We start from the raw sequence: 20,342 nt of genomic DNA, 5'->3' as shown, positions 1-20,342 counted from the left end.
AAAGTTATTAACAAGGTAGCGAGTAGTAGGAGGTGGTAATGGCACTTGATACCAAGCTAAATCCATAACCCAAGTGCCATCATCAGAGCCCACGCAGAAAAAGAGAGAGCCAACTTCGCCAAGTTATCTGTTGCGTGAAGTTGAGCACGCAAGTAAAGTAAGTAAATTAGTAAAAGTCATCTTAAAATTTAGATAAAGGTGATCTAAGTAAAATAGCCAATTAATGGTGGAAGGGTGGGTGACAGAGTGCCCACTAACCAACTCTTTTCACCAAATATCTCTCTCAGTGCCAGGATTGGATTTTTACATAACTGTGTTGCTTACCAATTGGCCCCATAGGGATCCCCAAACAATTCAAGTTGTTGCCAAGACTATAGGTTGTTCTCCACAAACTTACATCAAGGCCCGATATAGGTTTCCCCAAGATTAGGCCTCCTGTATTGAACATGGAGATGTCAAGCTAGTGCCTACATAGATCCTTAACCCCTATGCTCCAATCACTTTGTTATAGGAAAATATTCTGTATACTATCAAAAGATTAACATAAACACCAAGCCAGGCACAAATCCTTCATCAAAAATGGTATGCTACCTGCAAGATGTGTTAGGGTACTATTAACACAAAGTTTGTGGGAGTAACTAACCAGTAACTGATTTGACTCCTCAAAATGTAACCCATACTCAACACTGCTTGTGTGTCCAAGAACCTGAGACTACATAAACTAGGGTCCTAGAGTAAAATCAAAACATACTGGCCTAAAAAATGCAGTGATAAAATGACTCTTGGTGGTATTCTGTTATACTTATAGATGACTCCCTTGCTCACCTATCTTCCTCTTGTAGGAGGTGGGAACAAATATAGAGACCAACATCTGACATGACACAGGGCATGGGAGATCTTGGAACACTCAGCTCTGAATGGGGTAGTTCGACCAAATCCCTCCTCTCAGAGTTCAGGGAAGTTAGTATAAGGGCCAGAAGGAATGGAGGACATCAAGAAAGCAAGGTCCTCTAAATTAACATGGGCAAAGCTCATATGAACTCACAGAGGCTGAACCAGCATCCACAGACCATGCACACGTCTGTACAAGATCTTCTATGCATACATTATGGCTTTCAGTTTAGTATTTTTTTATGGAATCCTTGAGTGTGCAAATGAATGGATCTCTGATTCCTGGGACTTCTCTTGGGCTCTTTTCCTTTAATTGGTTTGTGCTGTCCAACTTCAATGTGATAGTTCTTGTTTTAGCTCATTATATTTTATTTTGTGATATTTTTAAAGTGAATGAATAAATGAATAGGTGCATGGATGAATACCTAGCCACTAGGGCAAAGTTAATAAATAAATTGTCTTTTTAGCTACTGTGAGAGGGAAAATCTGTTTTCTCTAAGAAGTGATACTGGGTATATCAACCACTCTGGGATAGGCCTTACGTTAAGGAGTAACTGACCAACATCAAATGGATCCCACAGATTTTGCTTTTCATTTGTTTTGTTTGTTTTCATGTATATGGTTTTATTTGGTTACAGTTTTGTGGGGTTTTGATTTGTTTGATTTGGTTTGGTTTTCTTTTGGGGGTGTTGTCTTATTTTGATTTCTTGGTTTGGTTGTTTTTTGGTTTTTGTTTTCTTTTTTAGGAGAAAGATCTTGACATTGGGTGGGTAGGAAGAAAGAGAGTATCTGGAAGGATTTGGGGGAGAGGAAAAGAATATGATCAAAATATATAATTTAAAAATATTTTAAATGATAAAAAACTTAGATGAAATCTTAACTGTGCTCCAAGTATATGAGATTGTCATTTCCATTGCAAGTTTAGAGAAAAGAACACATATATCCTGGTTTGGAGTCTCAATCTCTTATCATCAACTAAGTCAGACTTTGTCACTGTGGGTTTGAAGTTCATGGCACTGACTCAGTGCTTAGTGTTCAGTGGACAAATTGATGGCTCTGTTTACTTCCTATAAGAAGATAGATTAAAAAGTTGGACAAAATAAATACCATACTTTTTTGTTTTCTTAATTTTAACAATCCACATTCCTCTTTTGACAATAATTTTTGGAAACATGAGTAATACATTAATGACAAATGATGAAATGGATAAATGAAATCCAGTTAAGACAGACAAACTAGAGACCAATAATCTACTTAACATTTGAATGTCTTTTATAAATCTGTAACTTTTTATTAATGTTATAAAATTGCCACATTTTATTGTTTCTTATAAATTTTAAGAAATCATATGGATATACATGCCCATATATAAAGATTATAGTATACTTATTATGTGCTGTTTTACCGGAAGCAACACACAAAATTTCTATCCCTATGAAATTTACACTAATTAAAAGGGTAGAGGAAAGAGGTAGAGGAAAGGAGGAAGAGAGAGAGAATGGGAGAGAGGTAGAGAAAACAAACAAGAGAAGTTTATAGTGAGTGAGTTATTATTGAGGGAAAGACCAGTGAGTCTCAAGGCTTGCTTCCTCTGTCACAGGAAAGCCACCACCATATATGTAACAAAGTGACAGTTGATTGTACTGTTGAAATCAGAAGAGAGCATTTTCAGTGATAGGAACATTACCTTACAAGTCAGCTACTAGCGTTCAAAGTGTTTGAAGATCGTTTTCCTTACACAGAAATCTGGTTGTCTTTGCCCAAAATAGAAAAATATGTACCCAATGGCAGCAGTTTGGATTATAAAATATGATGTCTATCCTTCAATGTCACCTTGAGTGGTGTTAGGATATTAAAGGTGATTCACTTCTCTGATGATATCATTGTTGAAATACAAGGGGAAAATGAAGAATATGGTCAGCACAGCTTCCTCAAAGGGAACCCAATATGCCCCGTGGCTCCTGCTCCTGTTGGACAGCGGGAGGACCATGTGATTCCCCGGCCTACCTAGAGACTATTTCCTCAAAGTAGAACAAAATACACCCTTCCATTTCTAAATTGTTTCCTGTTGGGTGTTATGTCACTGAAATGAAACCAATCCATTCAGAAGAGAGGTTACTAAGTTTCACTACTCAAAGTATTAAGGATATATCAAAAATTTCTCTTGACTTTCTTTTTAAATCATAATTCCGATACAACTTTATATGATGTTAAGGAGGTAACAGTGTTATCAAAATGTGTTACTGACTCACACGTCAGAGAATAAGATCCTTGTACTTATACTGGCTCTATCTTCAGTGAGAGCTTCATAATGTTTATTTCTAGTTTCCTAGTGACCTGATAGAACTGCAAATGTCCAGAATACCATGCCATGTGTGTGAATTATATACCCTTAAAAATTAAGAAAGTATGCATATATATGTAAACACACACATATGAGACATACAAATATATGTATATGTATATGTATTTGTATATGTACTTGGCACTCTTGCTGCTTCTGAATCTTTGGTATAAAATAATTTCTCTCTTTTCAGAAGTGTGTGTGTGTGTGTGTGTGTGTGTGTGTGTGTGTGTGTGTGTCTCAAAAACTTGGGGTCTCAAATGAGGAAAATGTGTTTTATTTTTACAGTGATTTGGTCTTTACAATCAACATCCAACCAACTTTTGGCAATCTTAGTTTTATAAGGATAATCTTATAAATCTTAGACTGATTACCAAGAAAAGCCTCCAAACCTTGTTCTTTTTATTCTAATTAAATTTCATGCTACCAAGAAATTTTTGTGTGGAAGAGTAACAAACGGCTTTACATTATAAAGTATTGTAATGCTTAGAAGGCATTCCACGCACATGTTTGGGAGACATAGGACTCTCTGGAGCCTCATCTCCCTCTATGTACTGTTTACTCATTTGGGCACCCCAGTGCTTCAGATCTTCAACATAAAATGGTTTGCCCCCACCTTTTAAAGAAAAATGTGCATCCTCTGACAATGTCACACAAATAATGTCAATCTGAAAAAGGATATAACTTGGTTAATGTTCCCAAATATAATTACCCCTGAGAAAAATCTGTCTAAACATACATCATTCTTTTTCTCAACCAAAGGCAAAACGCTAAAAGTATTCTTATGAAATGTTTTTGTATATGAAAATATAGGTAAAATAATTCTGGCATCTAAATCTCTCCTGTGCTCTTAAAGACATCAGATGGTTGAGTTAAGCCACACTCATTTAAATCTACATCTTTTAATCAGAATCCACAGGCCCCTGGGGAAAGATCTACATTTTTTTTGGAGGTTTCAAATGGGAAATAACATGACTGATTATGAAGGTTATGTCACGGATGGAACAGGGTCAACCACCTTCCTTCCTCCCCTTCTGACATTCAGCTATAATGTGAGGTCCAGCCTTGGCAGGATCAAAGGCTTCAACTCCCACTGATGCCCAACAAGGTTACATATGCAGCTGGAACCAAGGGTCTGTCTATGTGTACTCTTTGGGTAGTGGTTTTGTTCCTGGGAGCTCTGGTTGGTTGCTATTGTTGTTCTTATGGGGTTTCAAGCCCCTTCAGCTCCTTCAATCCTTTCTGTAATTCCTCCCTGTTTTCTGTTCAATGTTTTGTTGTTAGCATTTGCCTCTGTATTTGACATGCTCTGACTGAGTCTTTCAGGAGACCGCTATCATGTTTATAATTACCCAGTATTTGCTATACCTATAGCTTTTTCAATAAAGATAAAAAACTTTAAATGAAAAACATAGTCATAGATTGTTTTTCATGTATTAAAGCATTTATAAAATGCTTTATAAAAGCATTATAAAATCATTTGTTTTGTTTTCTGTGGCTATAAGAAAATGAAGTTAGCTTTTGGAAACTGTCCTGGAGATTCAAATGCTTGGGACTGGGAATCACTTAGTTCTTGTAAAGACTTCATTGTAAATGTCATTATGGTGAGAAAAAATATGGAACAAAAGTTCACCCAGTAGGTAGGACACCAGAGATTGTAAAGAGACAGTCATTCTTTTTACCAAATTTTATTTAATGGGAATTAATGAACTCTGAGAAATCAAAATCAATCTTTTTCAGAGTAGAAGGCCCCCTGACATCAGCATCTGTATTTGGCCCCAACTCTTGACACTGCAACACTGGGAGACCAAGTGCCTTGTGTAAATAAATACTAGAAGAGATGTCATGGAAGGAGAGGTTGAACAGTGTTAGTAGTGACTGGAGGTTGGAGGCAGATAGCTGGATTGCTGGATACATTTATCTGGAGATAGAACATTTTAAGGAATGTCAGTAGAAATCCCTTTTTACCTCTTACAAAGTGAACAATAGATTACTAATGAGGAGATGCCCTGCATGTCACCAGAATGCTCGTTTCTTAAAGGAGGAAGAAAGAGTAGGGTCTCACTGTAAGAGCTGCAGAATCTGATTGGGGCTATTTCTGAGAATTCTCATCCCATCCTCGGGTGTGCTAAGATGAGTTAGGAGACACATTCCCAACCCAAAACTAAGCACCAAATTTGGGTAAAACGAGGTACTTCAAATTTCACAAGCGGTCATAAAATTTGGGTTGTCTTTTGGTAAATTGGTTGAAGTAGTTCAGAAGACTGACATTGAGTGTTTCAGATGTGTGGAAATGTGATGAGAAGGGTTAAATGGCCAGGGAAGAGGTGGGGAATTTATGCTGCACATATGTGTGCTTATGCATGTATGTGAATCTCTGAGAATTAGAGACTTCTGTCGAAACACAGACACAGTGTGCAACATGCAGAGCCCTTCACATCGCAAACAGCTCATAGGTGACAGGACGTAGAGGTTTCCTAACCTCCTCTAAATCCTTCAAGAGTCCCATCTCATCTCGCTCTTCTCATGTATTCAGTCCATTCACTAGATGGGAATACATGTCTTCCTGCTAGAGCATAGTGGAAATGCACTGGATTTCTAAATCAGAACTAAGGGTCTTATTGTATGCATACTACTTCAACAGAATACAGAAACTAGCTAGCTCCATTTTGAGTTAAACACACTTCGATAGTTAAGCTTGAACCACTAGCTATAGGACCATAGTGTCCCAGTGACCTTCCTCAGAAAGCTCCTGGAGTTTCAACCCCCAAATTCTCAAACACGAGAATATTAGGAGTTGGCTATTTCCTCCCTCCCAAGCTTGTACCATAAAGCTACTCTCCACCACCAACCCCAGCAGGAGTGAATGTATTACCCTGCCAGTATCAGGCTTCACTCCTTGTTTGACCTTATAAGGTTCACTGCCACTCCCCACTTCCAACCTTACAACCCCTGAGTATGCAGATGAAGTATCTTCCAATATCTCTACCTTGGCCAATGGTACATAGCCATGCAAATCTTGCCCCAGAAACTGTTGCCACCTCTCCAGAGGCAGAAATTCTCCCTGTCCCTCAGTCAACTGAACCAGTTCTCCAAAGTTGTTCCCAGCTGTGTTTATTGCATTTCACTCTAACAAGATAATACTTACTGAATTCTTGGTGTTAAAGGAAGATTCTCAAGCACATCTATCAGTACACAATCAAAGACAGATAGACTATAGCAATCCTGTCTGCTCTGCCTGTAACATGCTGAGTGAGAAGTGGTCGAATGGCATTGGGAAAACTCTTTAGAAGCCAACCAGATTTTATCATGCAGTAACTGAGCACATAGACTTGATACTTGAATTCCAGCAGCCTCAGGTTTCTACACTAAATAGATGTCCATAGACCCATTCAGGGGGATTTCATGAGAGTTGAGTGAGGTGATATGTAGAAAGTCCCAGATCCAATGTTCACTCAAGACGTCGCAAATCTCCTTGTCACAATATTATTCCTCCTCTGTTCTGTTTTGCCGGCAATGTCATTTTCAGATTTACTTCTCTTCAACTTAATGGCAGTCCTTCCTTCTTACATTATTGGATTCTGCCTAGAGATAAATCAGTGCCACCACTTTAGAGTTCACCATTCCTTCCTAACACCTAGTTATTTTAAAGCTTCCATTTATTTATGTACGTATTTATTGTATATTTAATTTGGAAACATTCTACACATAGCATTTTCTGCATACCTATTTTGTATAAAAGTTGCTGTGAACTTTATAGGTACTATAGTATCATGCAATCTTTATAGCAACTGATGTGATATTATGTACTGGAGACTCTAAGGCTCCATAGGGTAATATAATGTGCTCAGAATGAAAAAGTTGGAATCTATCTATCTATCTATCTATCTATCTATCTATCTATCTATCCATCCATCATCTATCTATCTATCTATCTATCTATCTATCTATCTATCTATCCATCCATCTATCTATCCATCCATCCATCTATCTATCTATCCCACTCCTTGTCTATGGTATTATAATATATAGTTAAGGTTGCACAGCATGTGTGTTTTTTCGGTGTAATCAAAGGTGGAAAATGAAAACAGACCCAAAAACAAAAAAAAATGCACACAGTTGGGAAGTGAAACGAAGCAGAAAGGAAAACAGTTCTGCACACAGATCATCTGATCAAACCTTCCATTTGCCCCTGAAGAGAAGTGTATTTTAAGTATGATGTCCACATTCTTGAAGACATATTTTTAACACAAGACTCCATTCTCCACGGTCTTTCATTTCCTTTTTGCACCTGGCTGTTGTAGTGGCATAACCTGGGAGGTCCATCTGTTCTGCAGGTGCCACGGACAGCGCACTGCCTAGATGAGGCTCAAGCACTGCGTTCCCACAGTGAATCTTGCAGCACTGCAGACACCATAGCGTAGTAGTAGGCTCCCCGCTGCAGGCAAAGACAGCTCATCCATCCTTATCTAGCACTGGCTTGTCTGGTTGAAGAAGGCAAAAACATAGGAGGTGACAATGTGCACTCCCCTTTGGGACCTGCCACCTGCCATCCAATACTTCAATCCCACTCATACCTACAGTAATTTCCCTTTCAGTTCGCCTCTTCCTTTGAGATTCGTCAGATAAACAGTATGAGATGATTGTCCGTAACACATAGTAGGGGGCAGCCAGGCTTCCACTTCACTTGTCTCATTAAAATGAAACCGGAGCAAAGAAGCTTAATTTAACAGAGATTCTTGGCATCAGCATAAGAGGGTTTTTTTTTGTTGTTGTTGTTATGGTTGTTTTTTAGTAAAGGAAGTCTACTTTCTGAGGAACACCTTAGTAACCCACATGATAGACACACACAGGTAGGTTTTACACAAGTTTCTATGTCCACAATTTTGCATAATTCCCAGGTGTTTGGTTTTCCTCATGGTTGTGGCCTCACCGGGTGCAATAGCATCATGTGTGCTTCCCTGGGAGCTTTCCCATGCTAAAGTTTCCCAGCTTGGCAATAATAGGGTGCAAAGGCTTTTGCCTTAAGGCAACTGATTCTACCCTGTACTTTGCCCTGGACCTGAATGATTCTCAATCTGCAAGCACAATGAAAATGGAGGATTAAAAAGACAAGGGAAGAGAAGAAAGATTCAGGTAAGGCAGAGGAAAAAACAGATTAGAGAGAGACTCTGGGAAAGGAAAAGGAAAAGAAACACAGACTACTCACAAAATGCTACTTGAAAATCAGACGCTTGATAGAATCATGGTCACAGTTCTAACACAGCACCAAGGAAGGCTCACAATGAGGTCTATTTTAACTGTGAAATATGTAGGTTCGGGAAAGATGTTTCTTTTTCTTTTTGTAAAGAGATGAATGCTGTGCAATGGATGTTTTTCTTCCCCTTCATGTTAACCTTTGTGGGTAGCTTCACCACAAATCACGTGAAGTTATAGTTATCAACCATATCCAATTAAAAATGCTAAGCCAGTTTCATCTGGAAAGAGACACTATATATATATATATATATATATATATATATGATAAATTAGTTATTGTCAAAGAGAGTGCCACCTATTACTGTGCTTATACAACAGTGTCATCTAGTGGACACTGGTCAGGCAAGTTGTAAGATGATTCCTAAAGGGTCTTATTTAAAATGAGCTACTCTTAAATGAAAATATGCTTTGTGTCTTCAATTTCCTGAAATTAAAGCAATTGAAATCATCATTTCTGATCCAGGCCATTATTTCAATTCCTTTTCTTCTTCTTCTTTGTTTCTTCTGGAAAAATCTAAGGGACCGAGAACTTTTATGCCTGCAGAAAGAAAAAAATAATAATTTTAAGATAATTTCTCTCCTGTGATAGCAGAGAACAAAAGAAAATAACGAAATGACTGTAACAAGTGGATGTCAGTGCATATATAGAAGCTAGGGAAGGGATGGAGGCTGGAAGACTGGTGGGCCGGGCTCTAATTTTGAAATCTAAGTGAATTACAGCTTCATCAACCACAAAACAAAGGAAGTAGCCAGGATTTTGTTGTCTTCTTTCCACAGATGTTGCCATCTTCCCCCAGTGTCTTTTTGCTACATGGTGTGCTGAAGAGATGGCTCTTTTGAAACAGAATTCTCCCACAGCCCCTCTTATTTCTCTGAAGGCTTAGATGTCATTTGTTTTGCACACCCGGTTTCCCTTTTATGAAGCCACTTTCCTTTAATTCTTGTTCTCTTAGAAGTCAAATATTGGAGATATATAAATGAGTACCATAATGTATTCTATAGTTTTTGAGTTTCTCTATACCATTTATTAAAAATGTGGAATCACCACATTTGCTGAAAAAAATGCAAGCTGGACTTTTAAGGATGTCATCAGTATAAGCATAGATGATTGTTTAAAGGACCAGCTCATGCGATTTTTTCTTATTCAGTAAGTGATCATTAGGAAGCACTCATACTAGTGTCTTCTATATTAAAATCCTTCAAAGGTGGGGTATTGATTTCATGCGCGCGCGCGCGTGCGTGCGTGCGTGCGTGCGTGTGTGTGTGTGTGTGTGTGTGTGTGTGTGTGTGTGTGTGTGTCTTTCAAACAAAGAGGGAAAGAGGCACATAAGGCTACAGAGAATTCCACATTTTCTCTTTGCTCACTATGTATCTAAGTGCGTATTCCACTTCCCCTCAGTGATGTATTGGAGCCACTTTGAGTATCACGAGTGGCATCTTCCTTTTAGTTTTAAAAATGACAAAGTGAAGTGGTAGAGGGGATGGTAGGAAGTTGATTTCCCTTCAATGTGGAGCAATGCTTTTCACCCTGTATTTTAGGGGGTTTAAGGTGCTCCCACGATGGAACACTTACCGTGATAAAGCATAATGGTTAACATCTAGGGGGATGACTTTTTAAATTGTATCATACTCTGGTGTTGCTGCCACAATGAAGGCTCTTGCCTGACAATACATCCTTATTATCAAGAAAGGTCTGGCGGAGCTAAGCAGTGATGTGTAGAAGATCACTACTCCCTATTCGTTGAACAGAAAATATTTATTACTTCTCAAATATTAGCATCTGACATTTAATTTTTAAACTGGGTGATATATACAGATTAAGCAAAACTTCAACCTGCATCCTGGATGTAATTTTAATTAAATATCAATTCAAAATTAGAATGTTGTTGGTATATCTATATAGTATATTTGCATGGACCTTAGCATGATTTTTATGCAAACATCACTAATTATCCATGGTATAAACATGTCATATTAAAAATATCTTGCATGTTTAGGCACATTATTAGGTAGAGAAATGCTGACTTTTTAGGTAATGGAACATGTGAGCCAAAGTAGTGGACATTTCCAAGTCATAATGACTGCAAGTTAGATCAGCAAGTTACATTTGAATAGACAAATGAGAGGCAAGGGCTGGGTTTGACATTTCATCTGAAACCTATACCTTCCACCAGCTCTTATTGAACATTAACGAGAATTGACAATAATTTTATATGAATTAAAAATCAACAAGGGTGTGGTGAAAGGAGATATATGCATGTTGTATAATGTTGCAATTTTCTGATGAGATAAACTACAAACTCCTGGAAAGTAAATGGTAATGCTATATGTAACTAACAGTTCAGTTTGATGAGATCGATGTCCGGGAGAACCACCTGACCACTTATCATATGAACAAGCCCAAAACTGAAGGATCTCTATACCTGTGGAAGCAAGCAATGTAATAAATTCCTGGAAAACAGAGTCTAATTAAGGGCTTTTTAGGGCAAATGAAAATCAGGAGAGAGTAATTTATACCATTGACGTCAATATCCTCTTATTTTCCATATCTATTTTGGGTTTAGCTGTAAGCCAACACTAAAAACACAGACTTCTCACTGACAATAAATGGAATTTCCTTGATGAATGTGGAAATATTCTCAGGAAACGCATTCCCACCCCGTGCACCTTAAAGTACTACACAGAGCAAATAACAGAAGTGGTCAGCATTCTGGAGATCAAGCCGGAGGCTGGGGAGATGTCTCAGCAATTAAGAGCACTGACTGCTCTTCCAGAAGACCAGGGTTCAGTTCCCAGAGCTCACGTGACATCTCACAGCAATCTGTAAACCCATTCCCAGGGTATGAGATGCTGTCTTCATACCTCTATGGACACAAAGCAGACATGTGGTATGTAGTCTTATTGTAGGCAACACACACACACACACACACACACACACACACACACACACAAAATAAAAAATTACATTGAAAAACGAATTTCTTAAAGGAAACTGAGCAGACTGCTAGTGTCTTAAGAGAACACTGAGTACCAGAAACCCAGGATTTTAATAAACTCTAAGGCATCCTCCTGTTATCTACTTGAACTACAGACTTCTTGGAAAGGTGGCAATGGTTGAGACATCCTCATCCATTCTAGCCCAGAGTGCCCTGGAACTAACTATGCAACCAGCTGGATTTGAGCTCAAAGGGATCCTCCTGCCTCAGTATCTCAAGTTCTGAGATTACAGGCATGAACTACCATGCCTGGGAAAAAGAAAGAAAAGGAAAGAAAAGAAAAGAAAAGAAAAGAAAAGAGAAAAGGAAGAAGTGTGAGAGGGAGAGATAAAAGAAACAGGAAGGAAGGAACAAAGGAAGGAAGGAAAAGAAAAAGAGATACTTATATATTATTTTACACTCAAATTATCTCTTTATTTTGTTTTATTTCTAAAACAGTACATATAACTAATAGCATCATTTTTAACTTGCATGGAAACAGTTGTTTTTTAAGGAGCATACTCTGTGTATAAGCCTGCATTAACTAACTAATATGAGATTTTCATAGTTTTATAGGTTAAAGCTGTTCATCTCTAACAAATGCTATTAACAATGTAAGATGCGTATCATTGGCAGTAATTATTTTTACTTGTTACTTGTTTGTTGACACAGGATCTCACTTTGTAGGCAAGGCTGGCATCAAATTTCCTTTCCCCCATCTCAGCTTCGAAGTGCTGAGAAATGTTGGTTAACTTTTATATAATTATCATATTAATTCTGAGTTCAAAGTAAGATTTTTAATACAAATGATACACTATTTTCCCTCATACAGGGCATTTTGATTTACAAGACATGCTAGTTTAGTTTTAGAAATAAATGATCCCAGTATTTAATAGCCTACTCTTTGATTTACATTTTCAATTAAGTCGTCACTTTCTCTTTAAGTAGAAATCTGTTCTTTATCAATTATTTATGCTCTAGGTGGATACAAGGATTCGTACAATTGTGATTTAAAATATATACTTGTAGAAATTAATAAAGAGATAAAAGACCATTCTATTATATCCTTTCTCTTTTGAAACAGTCTGAATATGTACACTAAGGTGAGCTGAAACTTGAAGAGATCTGCCTGCCTCTGCCACGTGAGGGTACCAGATACATAGCTAAGGCTTATTTTGAGAGCAAACTTTGAATTTTAAATGGTGAATATTAAAATTATTGAAGAACAGGTTATGAAATATAATAACAAAAATTGTCACTTCTCAGTGACTGCTGGGAAATTCAGTCATTCTTATGTTTCAGTTTACTCATTCCTTCAATGATGAATTTAATGACTTATGTGGATAGGTAGCCATTATTTAGCTAGGACCCTTCATTAATCTCCAGGTAGTAACAGACCCATGGGAAGCACACATAAGTCAATACATGGACCTAAACGAATTCAGTGTTCTCTTGTCCACAGAGTCGGGGGCATTGTGGATGGAGGACAGACTTTCTTAGCTCACTTTACTACTCTGGACACACCCAATCTTGCCAGAACTGTTTTGTTCATAATATCAGTCTGAAGCCAGTGAGGCCCGTATCACTGATTCTTTCTAGATTCATGTCAAGAGTCATTGATAACTCATGACATAAACAGTATTCGTTTCAACTCATTAGGTATCTTGATTGAGTTCTGCCAATGGAAGCAATATTTTTGATGTGTAAAGTTTGAAAATTATAAATAAGTTCTAGGATGAAAATTTGGATGTCTGGGAATGTGGTTTGGTTAACAGGATACTTGCCTAGCATGCACAAAGACCTGAGTTCAGTCCCCAGCATCACATGAAGCAGGCATGATAGCATAAAGCCTGTACTCTTCACATCCAGGAATTGAGGAAGAAAGGTGTCAATGCTTTAATACCATCTTTGGCTATGTAGAAGTTCACTGGATGGCATAAGTCTACTTACTATAATAATGTTCATCAGTCTACTTAACAATGGTCTATGTTGCATGCCAAATAAATGAAAAAGAAAGTTTGGATTGCTATAATCTAGTTCCCAGTGAATCATTGCTTATTCGTTATTTTACTTCTCTGTTTTATACTTTCTCTTATTTCATACATACATAAACTAAAATACAAATATATTTAGCAATATGTGCATTTATAACTTTTATATATAAACTTCAAATGTTTTGTTAAATTATACCTTATAAAATATGTAAATATTTACATTTTCAACATAATTCTCATTTACATATTTATATTTTCCTCTATTCATATGTACAGAGGGATATAAAGGTATATTTTATCCTTACCTCAACAGCACATAAACACACAATTTTTGTATGCTTTTCCGTAATTTAGAATCTATTGTGAAACAAGCTCTTTCAATGTGTCTTTCAAGCATGTCTTCCCTGATAGAAATACTAGGAGAGATTATCCAAAGGGCAGGGAGGAAGCACTCTCTCCTAGGAGTCCTGGGTGCATTCATTTCCTGACTCAAGGGACAGGAGCTCTGGGCACTCTGTGCCATTACACTGATGCCTGCTATCATGTTTCCTGAAAGCCAGAGCTCAGCTGCACATAGTACTCTCCTTATCGTGCTTTAGGGATGCCCAGGAAAGTCCACCACCCCTATCTACATCATACTTAGGTGGCAACAGAATTCAGATCTCAATCAAAGAGTTGCTCTTTTGAAATTAAAGTATATTTTTCCACCTAAAAGCTGTATGTTGGACATGTCAAATTGAAATACAAATTACATCCATTTTTTTCATTATATGTCTGTAAAATGAATAATATATTCCCAGTATTATATAGAAGAACATCTTTGGTTTCCTTTCCCCAGCTGACATTTTAATGTTTACTTCCACTCAAAAGAAAGAACTAACTTTTGCAGGTTGGTGAAATGGGAGAATATTTGACAATTTCTCTGATAATATTAGAAGCTTATTTAATTGTTCTATTAAGCTTAGCTCTGATGCTTTACAGTGTCAAATATGGTACCCTGGATATGAAGCACATTCAGCTAATTTCACGTGGTGTACCTATAGTGATATATACATGCTGATTAGACTGTTTTCTACTGTTATAAAAATATTTAAGGTTGGATACTTATATATTTGACATGCCCAATATACAGAGTTTATAATTTTGAAGGTTATAAGTCTAGAACATATGACTCTGCCTGATGACTTCGTGGTTATATCAGGCTGTGATACTATCAAGAGTATTTTCAAGAAGGAGAGATTGCCTCGGAAGATGAGAAGCCAGAGCATAGTCTTCATTCTTACAATAATTCTCCCAGTAAATGACCAGAGTCCCATGAGGATCACTTTAAACATTTCCAAAGAGCAATGCCTCAAATATCTTTGAACTAGATGCCTCTTACAACCTTAGGAAACCTTCCCTGGCTGCCTGATCACACTGAAATATTGGCTTTGGACTCAACTCCGAGATTTCCCTCTTAGAAGGTGGCTAATCTTAGCTTTATAATGGTTTCTCTCACCAGTGATGAGCAAAATAAAGTCGATAATAGTGTCTGCTCTTTAGAGTTCCTTGGAAAGAGTTTGGGGTCAGAATAAAATTTCTGTTCCCAATGATGGATACAGGATCTAACTGAAGTGGTTGTAACTAGCTTAACTGATCATCTCCAAAGGGAAGGTCCATGTGCAAATCAATAATGTAAAGTTGGTTATTGTCTCTCTGTGTTCTTCTCTGTCAGAGACATTAGAATTCGGTGTTCACGTCCTACGATTTAAACGAAGTTCTGATACAGCATATTTCCGCTTAGGTTTAAATAATATAGCCCAACCAAACGTGCCTTCATTTTCTCGAGAGCCAGTGTCTTCATAGTTTTCGGTTCAGCCTGAGCGTTCTTCACAGAGTAAGTCTAGTGTTAATCCAGGAATCACAAATTTCCTAATCTAGCTAAACAGAAAGAGACCCCAGGCTTTCAAAGAGGTCTCAGGATGGCACCTTTGCATCCTGGTCTCTGATCTTGCCGGGGTGGCTTCACTGGAGGCTACCACAGTCTTCCGTGGAGGAAAGATGCACGGAGCCATTTCCATGACTTCACGTTTGTCTTCACTGCAAAGCACCTTTCAGCGGGATTCTTTTTAGACTCTAATGTCACAGGGAAGCCAACAGAAAAAAAAAGTTCCAAGGAAGAGGATTGCCATAGCAACACCCTACATTTCTCCTCAAGTTTGGTCTTGTGTGGATCATCACATTAAAGCTTGTTTTTTCAGCTTGGTGAAAGCCACGGCTGTAATCTTCAGTGTGAAAAATCTCTTTGGCCCATCCAGAAGTTAAAAATAGGAAGGAATCATTTGAATTATTTCACGAACATAAAAATGTGGGACTGCAGTTCGTCCGCAGATGGAATTAACTCACGGAACGCCGGCATTTGGGACCACTGGCATTTCCCCCTTATGGTTTCAAATTGGATTCGCTTCTTGTCATTACGACTTACTATTTGTTGAGTGCAGACCAAATACTCAGTTTTAAGCTAAACAAAAGGTAGAGCACTCTTTTCCTTCAAGAGCACAGGGTAAAAATAAAAGCACAATATTGAGCCTGGACAAAGTGTGTTCAAGAGAGAAAAAAAGAGACACAGATGGAGACAAACAGAACAAGAGAGAGAGGGGGAGTGTTTGGTTTTGATAGCAAGAAAATTAGTCTATTTTAGGTATGCCCCAGCCAATAAAAGACCACATTTAAGAAGCTTTAGAACTAGAGGGTGTCTCTTCATGGTGAATTGACAGTGTTTTTTAAAAAGAATTCTAGGAAAAAGAATACACATTTAGTGAGGGTTTTTTTCACATTTTTTCCCAAATTGCACGTTAGTCCTTGTTTGAAACCTTTTTGTATCAAATGCCTGACAGAAAGTAGGATTTCACAGACACGGCAACTGCGAATATTGGGGGAGACCTATCAAATGGATTCTATGGTGGTTCTTCCAAAATTCAGACACATTCTTAGTCCAAAGAAGTCTCAAATTTATTGTTACACTTTCTTTGTTTTCCCTAATGCACTACATAAAACTGCACGTTACAGATTAAGGTTGTACATAATTGTTAGTTAGGAAAGCTAACACTGCAAATTAATAATAGTGAAAATAATACAGTTTGACACTTTTCCAAGCAACGGGGAAAATTCCTTGTTGTTATCAAAGCATCTAAACTCAAATTACAAATACAAATGTAAAGAAGAATTCAGTATGCAGCGGTCATAAAATTATGATCTGGAATTTATAGGAATCCATGAAGAATATGAAATATGACCCTGTAGAAATGCATGATTATATCAGTTGGCACAGCTCTTTAAATAAAGATTTTTAAAGTACTTAACAGTCCATAAAAATACATGTATAATTAACATTGATCATTTTGAAGCAGACATGGGTGGAATTTATGTCTTGTTAGTATCATCTGGAGTGAGGGCTTTGGTTTGTTTTATATAATAAAAGAGAGTCATTATTTTTAAATTGCAAATGTTCTTCCCCTGGCCCTGAAACAGACAGTCACGCAATTGACATATTTTCACAGCCCTTGGCAGTGATACATGCAATTTTAATCATGGATATTAATTCCCTTCTTCAAGCCACTAGCCCACCCCTTTAACTACTCTATTACTTCAAACTGCTATTTATTTCATGCCATGAGCAGTGACGCCTGAAAATTAAACTATAGATATTTATTATTTTTGCTCCTTTTGCCTCAGTGCATAAAATTTCCACTCGTACATTGTTAAGGGGTAAAAAGCTCATTGCTTCATCATGGGTTTAGCATCCCATGAGCTCCATGTTGTTGCAATTGAATATTATGTGGGTTTGGCATAAAGATATCAGCTAGCATAGATGAGCTACAATAACTGGTGACAGAAAAGGTGACTACACACTCCCAACAACTTTACAATAGACTCCATTTCTCCCGGAAAATCAGTATGACACACAATAGCCTCAACTGATATCACCCGAAAGTCAGGCACCTGCAATGAAAGAGTGGACATTCGATTGTTTGCAAAAGACACATTGGGTTGCAAGGTATTTGTCAACAATTGCTCTGTCAAAAAGTCTTTATATTATAAATTGTCTACCTCGGGGATATTCTGATGGGAAGTCTGGCTTTTCCCCAAAATAACCTTTAATTATAGTTATGTTTTCTTTTTTTCTTTCTTTTTTTTTTAATCTTGACATTCTCAAAACTGCCCTCCTGGCTAGTCTTCAGTAAGTACCATCTGTAAGTTTTGATCACAAAATAACTGGTCCTAGAATCTGCCTGGCTAAAAGCACTGCGAGTCATTTTGGGAAAAGTCAGGCATAGTCAATTTTCACAGTCTTGAAACTTGAAATGATTTCTTCTAGCTTTCGGGAAAAAAAAATTCTGGCATGAAATTCTGTGTTAGAAAATTTCAAATAAGGATAGAGGAGGAAACTAGAATGCATGTAACAAATAGGAGGAAACTACATTAGAAAATGGAGTGTTCTAGAAACAGAACTTGTTGAGAAGAAAGAAATTTGCATCATTCTCATCAGAGTTACGCCTAATTATTTATATGTAAAGTTGGATACATCTGTGTTTCAGAAGCATGTGCAAGAATCAAAAGAAATGGATATTATGTTAATTATTATAAAGGAATGGTGGGCAGCCTCCTTGAACTTAACCAGTGCCTTAAAGAGCTAAGTTATCTCTAAGAACAAAACATGGAGTGGAGCATTCCATGGCCCACACTCCAGAACAGGCTAAATTTCTAGCACCTGACCTGGGCTACTCACCTCCACACAGAGATGTTTATCCAGAAGTTCCTTTTTTTTGAAAAATTTCAGTTACTTTATTTTTGACAAAGCCATTTCTCAGGAAAACGGTAAAGTGTCTGTTGATACCAGAATTGAAAGGAGAACTACTGTTCAGATTAAGCTGCTTCAGGTGCCTTTGATATTAGTTCCCCTAACCCCAGAATTAAACTAAACATGGAGTCTATTATCATTTCAAATCATCAACTATTTTTTTCTCTAGTGTCGTCCTAGAAATATTCAGTCCCAATTCAGGTGCCAATGCTCAAAACTAGGCATATTCTACCTTCTGGAAATGAAGAGGTTCTTATAATCTGTATCATCTAATATCAGGAAATGCTTATGAGATATTAAAACTTGACTGTACCAAGATCCTCACTACAATCAAAAGAGCTGTGTCAGAAATCCTTTGTATGTCACATCATTGGCTGACCTCAGTCTCCTGAGGTCTCTCCAGATCCTTCTGGAAATGCACAAAGACTGCTAAGATCACCATCTCTCTTTCTATTGAATTTCTTTCTGCCATCAATAACTATGATAATTTAAAGACATGGGCAGGGGCGGGGGTTGATCACACTTACTCATACCTATCTTCAACTTCCTCTCATTTAAACATGTGTCAACAGAAAAAAGTTGGTTATCATTTTAATAATATATGCTACACTACTAAGAATAATTACTGTATAGTTAGTTTTTACAACTTTTTGGCATCTTGCGACCTATTGGCTACTACACTGAGCAGCAGTATTCAGGATGTAGACACCTGTCATCATTATCATCATCATGAATCATCATAGATATCATCATCTATAATGTTTATTGACTATTAAACTGGACATGCACTCTCTATTTAAATTTAATAAAACACTTAAATTTTCTTAAATAGAAGTTCAAAAGTGTATAGTAAGAAGATCCTCCATTCAAATCTATCCCATATGCTACAATTCAGAAGTTCCTGAATAATATGTAATACATTTTGAAATTCCACACAACTGCTAAACTACTCCAAAACTTTTATATTTGAAACCAAGTATATAATCTGATCCATTCTAGGCCTACTCTCTAGTCAAAATTTCAATTTGAACCCAAACTCTCTGGTAATCTCTGCAGTCATCTCTCAAGAGAGCTCCCTCTACTGAAAGGACTCTCAAATACTATCTCCCATCATTCTCTATTTATTTTACTTACAATTAAAGACACAAGAGAAATTCATTCACATCACACAATAACACATCTCCCATCTTATGGGCTCCAGCCATTTTCTGTCCCTTTTTAGCTGTCCTTACCTCTTTCCTGTGGCAACAAAAGTCACCACCCCTTGCCTTTGTATGAGCTGGACACTGCACACCAGGAAATCTCCCCACTATATGAACTCTGAAGGCTGTGCCTGCATCTCAAGTGGCTTAGAATTTTTAAGAGCAAATCATTATTCTCCCTAGAAGAAATTATGGCAAATACAATTTTCTCTTCTTCTCATGTGTAATTCACTCAAAATTATTCAAAAAGTATGAGCATTTTATATTCTGAAAATGTGCATAGAACATTGCTTCAAAGGGGGTTGAGGGGAGAAGCACATTTGTTTTTAAGCTGTAATGCCCGTAGAATTTTCCACACATTCACTTCTAATCTTCTGTTTCTCCAAGATGAAATTCTTTACAGATGCAGTAATAAAATTAACTAACCAGACAGTCTATAACAATTACTGCTAAAAATCTGTACGATTTACACTTGTACTCCCCCCAAAGGCCATGTGAACATTTTTAGATAAAACAATATATACCTAGTTTTTGCTTCAGAGAACACGAGGCTGGAGTCTTCCAAAACAAGCCCTTCTCTGAAATCCATTAATTTAATTTTGTTAATTTAATTTCACCAGCTGTAGCATGAAGCTTGAGAAATAATTAGATAAAACTAAACAAAATGGCATTCTGGCTTCCTTTGTTTAAAGAAGAACAACAAAAACAAAAACTCTTCTCTTAAAATCCAACAATGCCTCTAGTCTACACGTTGGACTTCTGTGTGGTTCTGATGAATATATAAACCATTCAGTGCAGAGCATATATCCCTAGACAAAGAAGCAATATTGTTTTGGC

Source organism: Rattus norvegicus, chromosome 2 (genome assembly GCF_036323735.1).
Source record: "Rattus norvegicus strain BN/NHsdMcwi chromosome 2, GRCr8, whole genome shotgun sequence".
Lineage (NCBI taxonomy): Eukaryota > Metazoa > Chordata > Mammalia > Rodentia > Muridae > Rattus > Rattus norvegicus.
Note: the sequence above shows the minus strand (reverse complement) of the source record.